This window comes from Gallus gallus, chromosome 5, assembly GCF_016699485.2.
Source record: "Gallus gallus isolate bGalGal1 chromosome 5, bGalGal1.mat.broiler.GRCg7b, whole genome shotgun sequence".
NCBI lineage: Eukaryota > Metazoa > Chordata > Aves > Galliformes > Phasianidae > Gallus > Gallus gallus.
Window position 1 is genome coordinate 53225918 of NC_052536.1, and position 17566 is coordinate 53243483.

Consider the following 17566-nt stretch of genomic DNA (forward strand, 5'->3'; position numbering starts at 1 on the left):
CTTCTACTGGTAGTGGATTTAAAGGATAAAAATTTACTGCAATCTTCAGGCTAACCTCCAAAGTAGATGAAAACCACAGCAAACCTAGTAGAGCTAATGGCAAAGAAAGTATTTTAGCATTTGGATTGTTCCTCCAGCAGTGTGAATGCCTTCATTCCATGCACATCAAAAGAGCACTGTTGCTTTAGTCAAAGTCTGGCACAGAGCAAAATGCTGCAGGTCCCCTAGGTGGGTGCTCGGTTGGAATTGCCCAACAATGTTGAGTCCCCAACAATACTGGGGACTCAACACTATTTGGAAAAATCTTAAACAAGAAATTGCTATTGTTCTGGTTGGGAAAGAATAGGCACGACCATTTTGTTCTCTCAAATCTGTTCACCTGGAGGGACAAGCAGTAACTAATTTTCTGCTGCCCTTGAAAAATCACTGCTTCGTATGCTAATCAATAGGCAAAAGCCACCACAACACACGTGATTATCAGCAAACTTGGAAAACATTACAAAAAAAGAGCTGTGAAGAGCTAACTTCATACCAATTGAATTAAGAAAATAACCCCACCTGCAAATGGTAAAACTTTATCACCAGTTTTGATGTCATAAAGTTAGATTGATGAAATAAATCTGCAGTATGAGTGTGTGCATGTGCGCACCTCTCTGACTTCACTATGGTTATAGGTACTGCATGCTGTGGTGGGGAAATGATTGATATCAGTGATGGTAACTCAATTCTACATCAGCATAGAGTCATCAGTCTTCTGATGCTCTTAAAAAAAGTCTGAATAATGTTCTATTGATGTTCTGTGGAGTTTCTCCTTTCTGATGTTATGTATTATTGCTGCAGCTTCTTCTGAAATTGCAAAGATTTCCATTGTTTACAAAGTGAATTATGGCCTTATATCTTTTGCCTTACTGCTTCCCCAATTGCTTAGCAACAAGTCTCCAGAAAGAAATACAAATAATCAAACAAAGCAAAACAACCCCAACAGAGTATTCCTTCTTTCATGCCATGCATCAGCTGCACCTGGGGTACAACACCAACATCAGCCAGCTTAATACTAAAGGTACATTTGGTCCACGGTGTCAATCCCAATGTTCTGCGGGGTCTATTTATGCCAATATTTAAATACTGCCTCTCTGCATCTATGACTGTTCCAGTCCTAGGACTACAACTTCCACATTCAACACTGTTAAGACTGCTACTGGCTTCCAATTTTTCCTTTTCAGTTGAAATCAGCCCAGTTCAGAACTTGAGGTAGGTCAGACTTGTGTAGTGTTGAGAAAAACAGTTACTTATCCAGCTAATGAGTATGCACAACACTGGAAACAGAGTTCTATGGTTTTCAAACACAGTATCTTCAAAACAAGTGTTAATGATGTTATTTCAGAGCTTTTTTAAACAGCCACAGTGATGCCCACCTTGTAAGAACTGTCTGTTTGTGCCTTGACAGCTGCCTCTCCGTTCTTTGGCTTAGAATATAGAGTTAAACGTTTGGCTCCAATACTCTGAATTGACAATTCTTATATGCTAGATGGAACGTTAACAGGTATAAAACTCTTCTATGTAGGTATTCCATGCTCCCAAAGGTGACTGAATGAGGCAAGATATACCGAGTGATGACCATGAGCAAGAAGCACAGAGAGCAATCAGAGAAAAAACCATCCCAATAGCATGAGAAAATAAATTACTGCTTCTCACAACACAAAAGGTCACACTGGAACACCAAGGAGGTACCAGACCTATGATGCCAAGAGGGAAGCAGTGCATTACCTAACACAATTTTCTGTCTTTAATTTTAATGAACATCAAGCTGCTATGTCCAATGGAATGCATTCACAAATGGGAAGGTTAAATAGGTTTTTTATTACAGAGTTATATTGGTTTTAGAGTGCACTGAGTCAGATGACTCCTAACAGAAGCTGGTGCAGCTCAGTCAGCCTTTAATATAATTCAGGCGTTGCACAATAAAAGTACAACAAACATGCAGTGTGTGCACCCAGGCCAGAACACCTGTGCATTGCTTTAATAAGGTGAGTTGTGAATAAAGTGAATCTTTGGAATCTCACTGAATAGGGCACTCCCTGCTCGCTGGGCAGTCAGGCCACAGCAATTTATTGAGCTTACTAACAACTAATCAACTAGTTTGAAGCAAAATTAGGCAACTTTCTAACAGCGATTAAGCAGCATGGATAAGTGTACATGGCATAAGTGTTATATCCTTATCAACTATTTTAAGGCAACTTCAAGCAACAGGCTACTGCAGACTAAAAGTGACTAAAAGAAGATTGAGAAGAAAAAGAAGAGGGAGAAAGAGAGACAGAGAAAGAGAGATTTAGAGGTAGATGTATTTCACCACTCCTGGATCCAGTGCTGTGTTGTCTGGAGTCTCAATCTGGGGCTGGTGGGCAGACAGAGGTGAATGTGTGTATTCATTGTTACATAGTCCAGTTGGTCCAAGACTGCCCCACTTATGTCTAGAAGATTTGGGAGTTTTTGAACAGGATCTCTGGTAGTCGTGCATCCTCCTTTTCTGATGTTTATTAGCCATGAGGAGACAGTGAAGATAAACAGCCCGCACACTCCACACGCTCTGCTTCTAGAATGGGGCCCATAGATCTTACAGCTTCCAACTTGAGTTGTTAATGCTTCATTCTCTCATTCTCAACCAGTCGTTAAGCTAGGTGTCTGAGTCAAGAAGTTCCCTGTACAGTTCTTAAGGCTCCATTCTGTATGGCTCCATTCTGTCTAACTGGTTGAGTCAAGTTCTTTGTAAGACTCAGTTTGCTAGTGGCTGAAAGTTACAACAGCAGCCTTCTATGATATTTCACTTTGATGAAGAGTTTCTGCTATTCAAGTGACAAAAGACAGTCAGTATTCATGCTGGAATCCCCTGCCTCTACAGCCCCAACCCCTCTCTATGTTCACTGCTTCACTACACATCCAAACATTATGTAAAAGTCTAAAAGTGGATTTTTCTATTGTGGAGAAATAAAACATTTCACTGAAAACTTGTCATCATTTTCAAACCAAGAGAGGTCCTAGAAGGTTGTGTATATTACTAAGGAGCCTACATTTCCAGTTTTTAAAGCCCTTTGACTTGGCATTTTGGATACAGCCATCCCATCCCAGCATCTGACAGGCAGCATTTAAATAGCTTTTAGGAGTAGTGAATTCCTTCTCCAAATGAGTTGTTATTCTTTTCTCATTTCTACAGCTCACAATTTATATATTCAGGTGTGTTTAATATGTCCCCTCAGACTGGTACTTGCCAAGAAAGAAGGAATACCCAAATATGCCAACTGAATTTGGGCATCCTTACAGGGAAGTACGAATAACTTATGTACAAATGGAATACTGAAGATCTAGGAAGATAAAGCACTTTAAACAAAGGAAGACTTTCATATACATTGGGACTTACTCTAAAAAGTAGAGTCCATATTTATTTACCTTAAAATTTCTGCCAGTTTACTCTGAATTCATTCAAAGTGCAACATTCATTGATAGCCACTGTGTAAAAAATGAACAATAACTGTAAGAGGTTATGATGTACAGCAAAACACCAGGACATAATTAATTGCCATTTGTCAGGTCTACTATCAGGCCTTAAATGCAGGGACTGACATTTACCTCTCCTGCCTTTTTATAGATATTATTAGTCATATTCAAAGGTTAACTCATGCTTCAGCTTTTCAAAGTGAAATAGTTAGCATGTCTCCCCTACTAGTCTATAAAGGATGTTCAATAAAAGGTTGGGCAGAGTAGCAGCTCGGGGCATTGCTGTTATTTTGTCACAATCCCTGTGTATAAGACACTTCAGCTTCTGTCCCTTCAGAATCGAGTCAGAAAACATGCTGTACCTGTGAGTCATTACCTGGTTCCAGTTTTTCCCCTTGTTCACACATAAAGCATCACTAATTGTCAGACTGAACAAGAACAGCCAAGAATTCACCTGTCACTGTGTCATGGTTTTATGAAGATCAAGCAAGCAGCCCTTGCGAGGCCATGATTCAGTGGGATAATGAGCACATAACAAAACAGGAAAGGAGAGGAGCCATACAGAGCACACCTGGGAGCATGAAACATGTCAACTCGTGATTATGCAATGATGCCATGCTGTTTGCCATGAGTAAAAGTTGTACTTCACCTGAACTTACATAAGTCTACAGAACAGAGGTGGCAGGTGTCTGAATCTGACCGGGATCTCAGCTTACCTGACTGTAAGTGGAGACAATCACTGTACTTCTATTTCTTGCAGTATTGCAGGTCTGAGGTCTGGTGCAGACTACAATATGATAGCAGGCAAATGAGGACCAATGAAGTCCCTGCACAGATGGGCCTCTCAAAACCTGTACAAAGCTAGCAGAAACACAGATGAGGGATGCAGTTTGCCTCTGCCCATTCTTGCATCTGGAAAGGTCTCTGCATATTTATGCAAAAGTATGTGACAACCAAGGATGCCTTTCAGAGTGCATTAGAGCAAGTCTGGGCACAAACAGCTCTTTGCAGTAGCAAATGTATTTCTGCACTGAGACATCCCTACACATTTCACAATACAAGGCAAAGCAAACCAGCATCCTATGCAAGGTTGTGTTCTCTAACCTTTTTCCACATTCTCCAGTGCAGGCAAGGGACAGAATGATTTATTCCAATAGCTTTCTTCAATGATGCAACATTCCTTCAGTTCCAAACCTGGAAGAAATCCTACTCCATACTACACAGCAGCATTCATGCAGCATTGTGAAAGCCTTACACAACAATCACATCTATGGAAAGTATACCTGCTGTATCTGACAATATGGGAAAATGAATTATCTCCCAAGAGAACACTGCAATCCATGCATATTACTTCTACATGGACTTGAACCTTTTCAGTACCATGCACTAAGGCTGGCAAAGAGAACCTTGGTGGATTAATAAGTGTAATGAGTCTGTGCAGATGCCTCACAGGCAAACTGATCCAACCATTACATACATACTTAGCAGGATCATAGGGAGACCTTTCTTCCTTTCTTCCTCAACCCAAGAACTCCTTGTTGTCTTCCATGTTTCTTGAGCACAATAAACAAACCTTGGCTTCCTGCAGAACAGGGCTTCTTATCCTGAAAGATCAAAACACAGCAGAAGAACAAGCATGGAAGAACAAAGAAACCCAACAGATATTTCCAGGTACCCAAGTATTGCTCGCTCATTTTGAAACATAGATTCCTTTAGGATGTGCCAGGCTCCCCACGGAGCACTGCACAGGTTTAACAGAGACAAAGGGGTGTTTTACATCAAACTGAAGGCTCAGAGGAAATGTACTGAGGAAACTCTGAGGTAGCCAAGCACAGTGTGTCATAAACAAGATCTTCTCACTCTTGAAGCCATTGGGCTGCTCTGGGCTGGAAGCTGTCTAAAAACTGTAGCAAATGACTACAACAGCACCAATAAGTGATTCATCACTTCTAACTTGAAGATCAGCCACTAGATTTGGGAGATTGAAAAGAGGATGGACAAACCCAGAAGAGATTAAAATACACCTCTTCCTTCCTAGCAGTGCTTTGGCTAGTTTGTGTCTTAGCTCAGTGTGAGAGAAGGAGAACCCACAGCTATTGTCCTTCTTCCTTGCTTCAGAACATACTCCACTGTAAGTATTGAAGCTGGCTGAGTCATACAGAAGAAACCTGGAATCTGTTTATTTCAACCCATTTCTACTTCACAACGCACTTGAACTATGATTTTCATTTTTTTCATTTTTAACAGTTACACTTCTGCAACAGTCTTTCTCAGCTTCTGTCAGGGTGAAGGATGCTCATGAATTATTTACTGTGCAGTACATAAAGTGTGCTGATTTGTCATCAAATCTCAGAGGTGATGCGGAGGTTCATGGGTCATATACAAAATGAAAAGCAAGTCAAATTTATTTTGCTAACTTTTGCCTTAGCACTTTCACATGAGACTTTAAGATACTTTACTTCGTTTGTGTTCTCAACCAAAAGGCCTGGTTCATCAGTATATGTAGAAAATTAATTACAAGGATTGTGGAAACCATACGTGCAATCTCTGAGATGCATTTACTGAAATACTCTTCTTTGTGTGCTTCTATTCTAGATGTGATTGGTGGTTCTTGCCAATCAGCAGTTTTATGCATGCTTTGAAATAAGAATGGGTGGCAATAATTCTATATCTGATTTTGCCATACTTTGTATCCAAAATATGAAAGTAATTTGCCAACAATACTGAAAATACGTATACCTCACAAACCTTTCTTTTTTTATAAGCTATAAAGAGTAAATCCATCAACTTCAACACTTATTTGGTACATTACTTTTTTGCCATGTTGCTATCATAATCATAAAAAGTGATTGATGTCCCTCCGTTTACTGTTTCATACAGGCAGATTTGTTTGCTAAGCTACCAGTGCTCAAAGTTAAAGACTGCTCTTTTTATAGGGGATATTTTATTAGCACATGGTTCAACATAAAAAATCTATTGCAATTCCAATTCTAGTATGAGTGTGGCTTAAAAATAGCCTCAGACATCAGCAGTGTGTATGTTAAGAGTTGCACCTCAAACTTGTCCCATGCTTAGGCCTTCTAAGAACCCATCATATATACAGTAACCTTCCTCTTTTGTCATTCATTTACTTTTATGGCTGTGCCAAAATTCAGGAATAATCTTTCACAAATTACTTATTTTTCTTCTAACAAGACAATAGATCACAAACCTAGCTTTTACTGCATATGTAAATGTAACTGTGAGAGATAATTCGCAGATTCACAGAAGGACAGCAAATAATTATGATGATAAAATAATGTTGGCAAAGGAATTTATCAAAGCCGGTTTACTACTCAAGGTATCAGCAAGCGATTAGAATTTGGGCTAAAACTACATTGGTCTAAGAAATTATATTACTTATTATGCCCCAATTTCATGGCCATTCATGTAAATGGCCAAATGTCCATAGACAGCAACTGGGAGAAGAACAAATAGTGGGTCTTGCCATGCACAGCAGAACAACATCTGAAAACTGCAAAAACAAAGAATGGGTTGATTTTAATTAATCTTCCTGCACACAAAGGAGAAAAAAGAATGTCCCCAGTGTCTTTGTGTTAAATGTTGATAGAGTCAAGGGCAATTCAGTATTGCGCAAGTTACAAGTTATGTCCCCATTCATTGCAGGGGTGCTGGACTAGATGGCCTTTGAGGGTCTCTTCCAACTCAAATGAGTCGATGCTTTCATGATTCTAGAAGCAACCTTGTTTTTTGCTTTCAGAATATCCAGAGTGAAGTTTAGCATGTGGTCCAGCAGAGCTGGGAGATGAGCTGGAGCAGCACAGCCCATGGTGCTGGACGGAGGAGTCCATGATGTGATGTGGGAGTGTGCCCCTCAGCAAGGCTCACAGCAGACAGAACAGGGAACTCTGCACAAGGCAGGAATTGGGAGAAAATGCAAAAGAAACACTCTGTGAACTGACAGCACTGAACTACAAAGGGGACTGCAGAAAAGCACTTCTCCTGTGCTGATCTGAGGCTGGGATTGAGATGCACAATCCCCAATTCTCCATTTTAAACCACTAGAAACTCCCCAGAAGGCACAAGCCAGACTGTGTGTTATAATGCAGAGTGACTGAATCAGCCCTACCCCTGAAAAGAGAGATCAGTCCTCCACCAGCTAAGCCAGCTTTGCTCCAGGCATCACAGGAGCCTTCTCCTATTCACTCGATCTGAACTCCAAAGCCTGTTAGTTTATGCCAAATAAACCCATCTACTCTGCTGATCAAAGCTTTCAAACTTTGAGCTTAATTTAAGTCTCACCTTTGTATTTTCAGAGGCTGATGAGCACTACCAGAGGAAACCAGAGGAGAATTAACCACTGTTTTATTAAATAAGAGAGAATACTCAGTACATTTGGGTCTCTCCACTTAATGCTGTGCAGAAGCATGTGGGCAAAGGCTCGACTTTCATTAAAAGCACTGCACCAAAGTGGAGCTTGATCTATTATTCAATCAATGCTCTTTTGAAGCAAATGGTCATTTTACATCAAACCCTTTTTCTTCTTTTCTTTTTAATGCCAATTCTACTGGGGAGCAGGGCACTAACCATCCCTGGGCAGTATTCATTCACCTGCAATGAGAAAGCAGGGGAAAGAAAGGAACTGTGTATTTATAGAGCTACAGAAGTTACTGTAGCAGAGCCTTAGGCACTTTCTATGGGTACTTAGATAAAAGGGCTTTGTTTTAATATATATATGAGACTGCAAGGGAGGTATTTATGCTTATGGCCACATTAGAAGTCCACTTTATTTTAACCTGGGGTGTCTGTTCCCTCATAAAGCTCCAAAGCTCTGCTTCTGGTCTCTGCCCACCGTTTTTGCTGACAATAGAGGCCTCACAGATGTACCTGCCTGCACCTTTCCACAAGAAGAGAAAAGCTGCAGGAAGGGAACAGCTGGAGCCCTGACAGTGTGGGTACCACACAGGGAGAGCACATAGACAAATCAATGAGGAGTTTGCAGGTGTCTGCAAGACAAAGGCTGCTGCCAAACAAGCCTCTGTTGGAAAGGAAAGGCAAGTGGCAAATGGCTACGTATTAAAGAAAGAAGCAGGTGACAGCATAAACTGTCCTTTGAAATGGAAAGGACAAGAACTGCATGTGATGGGGATGTTGGTGGGGTGGGACAGAAAGCAAAGCAGCTTTAGGTGGTGGGAGAGCTCCCTGCCTGTGAAAGGGAGAGATGACATCATAGAGATGCAGGTGAGCAAAGACAGGAAAGAGGGAGAGAAAACAGGAGACAGCTTTTTCAGAAATAGCTGCCAACCAGAGACAAAGGGCTGGCAGGGAGGGGTGTGTGTGTGTGCGTGCACACACAGGGAAGGGGGGAGGCTGTCAGTGACAGCACAGCAGTAGTTTCTGCAGACAAATCATTCTGGAGGATGATTAATGCGTAACCCAAACAGTAACACCAGCTGTTCCAAAACGGGGGAGTTTCAGACCGAGAACAGCAGTGTACATCGGATCCTGTCCTAGAAGAGCCCAAACTGCAGCATCATTCTCCACCATTAGCCAGGAAAAGTCCTTTTCTCTACAGTCTGCATTTGCTAACAGCAGAAAACAAAGCAAGATTGGGAACTGAAGCCTTGTCTACAAAAGTCTGTTGGAGACAACACGTTAACTTCTGCTGGCTTAGGATGAGGCCTTTGTAAGGGACTAGATGGAACATACTGCAATGCTGGCTAGGAGGGACATGGGGCTAAAATGTGCTAGTTAATGGACAGAAACAAGAGTCTTAGACAGAAAGCTGCTTAATATTTTGCAAGTTATTTCTGCAGGTTCTGGCTCATGGCACTCCACGTATCCTCACTCACATGGTGTTGGCCTGGTCATGGTCAGGCAGAGCAGACAGACGATTCCTGATTTGGGAAGGCATTTGGTCACAAAATGAGTGGCTGAGGCTGGAAGGCACATCTAGAAATGGTCCAGCCCAACCCCATGCCCAAAGCAATGGCAGCAAGAGCTGGTGGCTCAGGGGTGTATCCCATCAGGGTTTGAACAGCTACCTAAAAGCATGGAGCTTTCCTTGTTTAAAAGGAACCTTCTCATCTTCAGATTAAACAGTTCCACCTCTCCAATTCTCCTTGTATAAGAGATGATGACTCCCTTGCTTCAATTTTGGATTGTGTGATTTACATTTTCGGACATAATTAAATGTCCTTTGGATTTCCAAACCTCAAAACGTAGGATTTTCTTAACAGGATAAGAGAGAGAATCATAGAATCAAAGAATCATAGAATCACCAAGGTTGGAAAAGACCCACAGGATCACCCAGTCCAACCATCCACCCATCACCAAGGGTTCTCACTAAACCACGTCCCTCAACACAACGTCCAAACGTTCCTTGGACACCTTCAGGGTCAGTGACTCCACCCCCCATTACAGTGATGCTCCAAAACACCACAGAAATTAACCCCAACACTCCCTGGCCATCCAGATGAACTTTGTTTCCATGTACATTTTGGTATGGATTCTTGTCATCACAGAACTAGTCAATTTTTCTTCATCTTTTTGGGGTGGTTGGGAGGTTGGAGGCTGCATTTGCAGAGAGCTGTTGTTTAGCTTTCATACTCAGGACCCAGCCGAATGCAACTTCCAATCATTTTCATGCAAGTATCCCCCATTTTGCTTTTGTATTTGGGTCAACAAGACACAGAAGAAGAAGGAGAATTGCAGAACTGCTGAAACAACAGCACTAAGGACAACCTGCCCAAATAAATAGCTGTAGCATATTCTCATATTCCGAGACCTCTTACCAGACCCCTCCAACTTGTACCAGTTACAAAAGCAAGCTGATAAACAGCTTGTGGTAATTTTATTCCCCCAACTTTAATAATGCTTTAATAAAGAACCGACAAGTTTGTGCTGGTAATTATTGAGAAGCTGCCTCATGGTCAGGTTTTGTAACTTATTGTTGCTGTATGTTTTTCAGTTGTCAACAACTGAAAAAGGGCCAGTATTAAAATATCTCATCTAGAATTTCTTCTCTTATCATGCATTGTGATATAAAAATAACTGGGAAAAAAAAATAAAGATTTCATTGCATATTTATGCTTTTCAAATTCTCAGATTATTGAAGAACAGGAATAGATGAGCAAAATGGCATCCTCATTGTGCTGCTCCTTTTATCATCAGGATGTTCAAATCAGACAGTGGGATGCATATGTACATCTCTTTTTAATAAATGGCTGCTCTTTCTATTTTACCATATTACGTAGTGTCTGGTTTACAAGACTGGCACTTCCTACCTGTCACAACATAACTGGGGACAAGATTTCAGATATGGGTTAGATCAGGACTGGAACAAAGCAGCATAACAAGATCCAGAGGCTGGGATTCTGGGAGTTAGAATATATCCAGGGAAAAAGAAAAGAACAAAATGAGAGGTTTGTTAAACCACAGCCCATGATGAAGTGTGCCCGGTGTTACCCTCTATCATTTGAAAACTTTCAGTCTTTTCTGAAAGACATGTTTATCTTCAGAACTCTAGCAGAAAATGCAGATTATTTCAGAGAAAATCCTAGTAACATTTTGTAAAGCCTTCAAAACACCCTAGCTGAACCCAGAAATTGCACTAGTTTTAATTTTTTGAGGCCAGAACACAAAAGGGCACAGGCGTGATATCAAGGTCTGCAGCATGTCAAAGTGTGATATTTTGTTCAAAGAATAAAATTCACATGATTTTGTGACACATTGCACAAAAATTCTCACCTCAGTATGCTGAATAAATGACACTTAAAAGTCAACCGTTGCTGAAGTCAACAGGACATGTCACAAACTGCCACCTTCTTGGACATAGCTCTATATTGAGGGAGTGCAGAAAAGAACATCAGGGAAACCTAAATTCCGGCTGAGGCCTTCTGCACGTGGTGTCTCACATGTCTATTTCTAATGGAAATGTACCAAACACTGCAAAAAATGGTACCAAACACTGTTGCAAGTCAGTCTTTCCGATGTGGAGAGCCAAATCATCCCCACTGCTCTCCAATTCCTCCTCCTGTTACAACTTCCAAATTTAACATTACATTTCCCCATTGCTAAGCAGAACTGAGAGTGACTTTCCCACTTTCAAAGTCATAAGTAACACTCTGCATATCCAAAGATGTAATACTTCAGTTTTCCTTCTAGAAACAGTTTTTGTCAGCAGTAAGCCATTACCATCCTCTTTCTCCAAGGATTTCAAAATTGTAATCAGTATATTTAGCACCTGCACAGCTGTTGTTGCTGCAGCAACCCTTCTTCTCTCCTTCCCTACCCCGCTTTATTTTCATCACAAGTTTAACCAATTAGTGCAGGCTTCCCTTGCAGTTATTTCTTGGATAAGAAAGGCTTTCACCATAACTTACCGATGCCATCCATCACCAGCCCAGTAGGGTACTGGCCCAAGGAAGACTTGTCAAGTTCACCAAGAATCAAATCTGGAGAACCAAGCAACTGCAGTACATGGAAGAAAGAAAGAAAAACATTTCATTTGCTAATGTTTGAGATTCCCATGAACATTCATGGAGGTTTTAATAGCAATGCAGAAGGCTTTCTGTTTATGATCAGGAAGTAGAGACACATTCTCACTATGTCAGCCTAATCACCACTCACTGCCATGTGTGGAGGGCATTACTTTATGTTGGAACCCAGAAGCCAGGTCACAGATACACATCAGAGGTCAAAGCTGATGAAGGAGGTAGAGCCTGTGACTGGGAACGTTTCAGAATTTTCCCATTCAGAACCACAGCTCATGTGAGGATCCAGAGAAGTTGCTGTACTATGAAAACCTCCCTGAAATAGGATCTGCCTTTCTGAAAGGTCACTTTTTTTCCCCAACACAGCAGAACTGGCTGGATTGGCCTTGCCGAAACACTATGTTGATGGCAAGAATCCCCAAAACCCCACAACTTGGTGAGCCCTCCTTCCTCAGTGTCAGAAATAGGTCCTGCACCTTACTGAAGCATCTGCAGCAAGCAAAGCTGATCTTGATGAGACATTCACTCAAGGAGGAAACCTGACATTTTGCTTCTTTGGAGAAGGAAAAGTTTGAGACGTTTTTACAGTAACACAAATGTGTCAACTAGCTCTCTAACGCAGGAAAGCAGACACTGCTATTTCGATCTCACAGTCTTAAAGAGTAGCCAAGATTATTCCAAGGCAGAGTAGGGGGTTTGGGTTGCCTCAGTTTTGGAAAACCTCTCATAGAAATGCAATCTAAAGAGGATGTGGTAGTCACTTCTTAGCAGAAAGGCAACAGCACTTATCTCAAAGCAATGGGGAGGGCTCCCTGGAAGAGAGGCTCCTTGATTTGCATTTTAAACAGTAGTTAAAGAATCACAGAATGGCTTGGGTTGGAAGGGACCTTAAAGGCCATCTATTTCCAACCACCTGCCATGGGCTGGTTGCCTCCCACCAGCCCAGGCTGCCCAGAGCCCTACCCATGGCTTTGGATACCTCCAGGGATGGGGCACCCACAGCTCTGGGCAGCAGTGCCAGGGCCTCACCGCTCTCTGAATAAAGAATTTCTTCCTCACATCTAGCCTAAATCTCCCCTCTTTTAGTCCTATCACTATTGGACCATGTAAGAAGTTGCTCCCCTTCCTGCTTATAAGCTCCCTTCAAGTGCTGGAAGGCTGCAATGAAGTCTCCCCAGAGCCTTCTCTTCTCCAGGCTGAACAAACCCAGCTCCCTCAACCTCTAACACATGGCAAAACTCAAACACATAGATCAATACCCTGAATTAAAATATGCCGAGAACATTCAATCCTTCCACAACTTTAAACTGTTAGATCTTCAAGAAGTAAACTGATATATTCAATAAGAAGAGACAATTGCTTCACAATAATTACTGGTGTTTTATGTGGAATATCACTTTAGGTAGCCAAAATATTCCAGATACAAACATAACTGCAAGGAAAATTTACCCAAACGTTAGCTGAATATTTCATATAACACATTATCGTGTTAAACATCCCTTGTGTTTTCTAAACATATTTTCAGAGTTGCAAAGTCTAACAGAGTACAATTAGCTTAATGAGATTTAAATTACAGTAATGTAGCTCATTAGGAGAAAAAGCTTATAACGTCTTCAGCAGTTATTCAAAGGCTCATGTTAACACAGGGAGACAAGGCTCCCAAGCTTCCTGCATAGTCCATGAAGAGAAATAGATTCTCATAGAGAGCTACATTCAGTCTAAAAACTTAAAACCCATGTTCTGATTCAGCCTCAGAGGATCCTGTCTCCCCTCATCAACTCTTAATGAAGCCTAGAGAGGCACCTTCCCAGAAAGAGAGTGGTCTTTGTGGCTGACCAAGCTGCTCTGAAGCTACTATTGTATTTTAGGATCTTCTCTATTATTTGAAAGCCTGATATGAAAAAAGAAATCACAATGAGCTGATTGATCCATTGATATATTCGTTTTCCATAAAGCAGTAGTGATTGAAACAAATAGAAATTTAATCTCCGTACCTTATAAGTAGACTGTGAGCCTTAAGAGATCTGGTAATGGAGCTCCTTGTAAAACAAAAGACTGAGTCTTGAGCCAGACTGCTTCTTGAATCTATAAAGATAAAGCATAAACTGAGCCCATTATACCCGGTCAATAATAGGATTAGGAAAATTCAGGCAGAGAGCAGGAATCACAATACTTAACTCAAAGCCTTCTGAGTTATTTTAAGAAAGTAAAGATCTTTTTTTCCTGTTTTCACTCCTTTACAGCCATCACAGAACATTTAGGATATGAGTAGGGAATTGATTGAATGTTTTGATATGCTGCTCTATAATGAGGAATTTACTACTCTACAGAGAACAAAGGATGCCTGAAAGAATGTAAATGGGAATGGCTCGCTACGTAAATGTTTAACATATCATTGTCCATCTATCAGCACTTGAAGCCTCCTGAATTCACATGAAATATACTTTCTTATGGCTTAACAGCACCTTTGGAGGATTAAACATTCTTAGGTTTCTTCTTAATGGCTGCCTTTTGCTCCTCTCCTCTGAACCTCACCTAATAGCCAAGATCAGTCTGAGAATTAGGTAAATGTGTTGCTATTCCATCCACGTTCTTGACATGCGGTGTTTTTGACTGCTGTTCAACAGCTTTAGGGAAGGAAGTGATGGTGTTTGTCTGTGCCCCTCCTCCACACCTCCATCTGGTTTATAGTCTGCTACCTTCTACCGAGGCAATGCCCACAACAATTCTAAGCACCAAGTCACCTGTCATTCAGCAGATACCCAAAAAGCAGTAGTGCCTCATTCTTCCATTTGTGAATAATTCTTCCATACTAATTATTCTTCTGGCCATTGCACTGCTGGCAAGAACTGCAAGCTGGATTCAATCAAACATCCAACTTCCCATGTCAAAGGACAAAACAGTGCCTCCATTCACCAAGAAAAAGAAATAGCATTACTTCTTTGGTACCATTTAGAACTTTTAACCCAGTTGGCACTTAAATCTCTCATTACACCAAAAAGACCAGAGATCTTCCCACCATGTACCCTGCTGATGGTGCTGCCTCTGCTGCCCCTGAGCTTTCCCATAGCATCCTCCCAGCTATATATTCTTATGACCTGGTATACCCACATCCAGTACAAATGCAAATGCCTTTCTACCGCTATCCTAGCAGTTTATGTGTTTGATCACTCCACATTCTCTTCCTTGACATCCAGCGCCAGACTTAGTCCTTAAAAATTATGACCTTATATGGCTTAGCTTTTGAAGGATGCTGTCATGAGGAAAAAAAAAAATTAAAATAATAATAATAAAATCTATCTCTTTATTGGTATTTTTGTTTGTTTTTGTTTTGTTTGTGATTTTTGTTATTGTTGTTTTTAATAACTCGTCATTATTCTGTTGGGTTTGATGTTTAGGATAGCACTAGTACCTTTATCAGGCATTATATCATGGTACAAGGGTTGCTACAGCAAGATTGCCTCTAGATAGAAAAGCAAGATTCATAGAGGTTTTTGTTTATCTTTAATTACTATTAGACTAAATCTAACCAGAAAAAGCAGACAAGCTCTTTAGCGTTCTTACTATCAAAGAACATGATCCTGCCATCTCTCTGGTTAGTAACTTCTAATTATTTCTTCAGTTTATTAGCTTATTTCTCAGATTGAAAACCCTGTTAGGAGGGACCATAGTTGTTACAGAGAGGCATGCTTACATAAAACCAAATAGATTGAGTTAATCGACATCAAAACAATTTTGCTTAAACTAACTTCAACACAAACTCCAGTGTGTTAGAAACAAGGTTAGCAGCAAGCTAGATGCACACTATCTTTAGAAACAGCCCTATAAACCCTTCTTATATTGTATATACTTATTAGCCATGAATTAGGCATATAATCTGACAAACATGGAGTAGTTAATTGGTACAGATAAGTGAACTAGCTTGTGTCACAGTGGTATTACATTATATTTAATGAATTGTGGCAATAATCTGTAATTAAAACCTACTTTACAATATGTATATCACCAAGACCGCTTATCTAGTTAGAAAGGATTGCAGCCTAAAAGCAACTGACCACTGTGAAAGTTATCTGCATTCTAGACCTATCACTTGATAGGTCTTTCTTCTATTCCCTAATAACTCAGACTTCTTATTTAACAGACATTACCCATGCCAAGGGTAATTTACTTTTCTCATGTATTCCATATCATATCAATATTATGCCTTTGCTTTTCTTTACATTGCAAAATTTTTTGGTTAATATCAGTAAGCTATGGTTAATTTCCTATTTCTCACCTGCCTGAGGGAAATACTAACTTGTTTGTTAATTCCTTTGCTGGTTTTAAATAACATTTCTCGCCTCCAGTGTTTGAGGTTAGCCTTCTGAAATTTTCGAAAATAAATCCTTCTTCATGCATTTCCTACCATCAACCCAAAGCTGCAGCCATCAGCTTAGCTTTTGATTTTGTTTTGATAGGAGAAAAAGCTAGTTGCTCCCAAATCTAAATTCTATACTGACTAAAATACTGCTGTACAACTTTTATCCAGTCATTATCATTCGTACTTGTAACAATAAAAAGAATGAGCAGAATGAAAACCAACCAACCACAAGAAACCAACAAACAGAAGAAAACACAAGATTATACATATGCAGATGATACCACTGAGTGATCTCCAGAATGTTAAAATAGTCTGGACTGCCCTCCTGAAACGATGCACTGTGTCTGTTTTGGATGTTGGAGCAAAAAGTCCATTTTCAATTAAAGTCATTTCTAGCTTCATTTATTGGTCATATCTACTCACTCTGTAGACAAATTTCAATATGAAGTGAGAAATCTTTGAAACAGCTGTATAGCATATTTGGCAAAGCGGGAGATGGCAATTCATTGGGGTATTGCTATACATTACAGAAAACAGAGAAGTAAGAAAATGAGAGATAAAATGGAAAACCCATACAAGACTCATACAGCATCACCTGAAATGCTAAGGTTTACCATTTTTCTAGGTTTACAAAGAGAAGTTTTATAGACCAGAACACCATTTGGAACAGAAATAGCAATATCTCTTCAGCTGAGAAAATGCAAATTTCCAAAATGCTATTTCAGACTCAAATCACCATTTCATTGGCAACATTTTGCAGTTGTATGACTGGGAGGGTTTCCCCTATGGCAGAGAATAAAAAGGTTCAGTCCTCTTCAAGCCTGTGACATCACACACATTTAGCCAAGAGATTACCCACAAGCAGAAAATAAAACAGCTTTGAGTACCAAAATCAAGTGGAAATATGTCAAGATGTAGATCAGAAAAGCAAAAGAAAGATGCAAATTTTCCCAGGAAATCATCTACTGTATTTCAAATAGATTGGGAAGGAAATGCAAGAATTGGGTACCTGAGAACACAGACCACAAAGAAGAGAAATTTGGGTGAGTACAGTGACAACACTGACCCAGATAAGCTCTGAAGAGCACCATGTCAACAGAGCACCCATGCACAGGTGAAACCTTCTTCCATGAAAGATTTGCCTGAATAGGTTGGACAGACATTGTCCAGTGGGTCTTTCCAACTCTCGAGTTATGATTTATCACGTATAAAGTCAGTG

General features: G+C 40.4%; 1 long non-coding RNA gene across 1 annotated transcript in view; it reads right to left on the reverse strand.

The window, feature by feature from the left end:
* Positions 1-809: 809 nt before the first annotated feature.
* LOC101748281 overlaps positions 810-17566 on the reverse strand; it is a 28610-nt gene continuing 11853 nt past the window's right edge. Inside the window, exons 2-8 of the long non-coding RNA XR_005860334.2 lie at positions 13982-14072; positions 11877-11964; positions 11242-11331; positions 4974-5096; positions 4209-4353; positions 3445-3504; positions 810-2843 (exon numbers count right to left, since the gene is read on the reverse strand). This is a non-coding gene — a long non-coding RNA (uncharacterized LOC101748281). The remainder of the gene's footprint in view (positions 2844-3444; positions 3505-4208; positions 4354-4973; positions 5097-11241; positions 11332-11876; positions 11965-13981; positions 14073-17566) is intronic.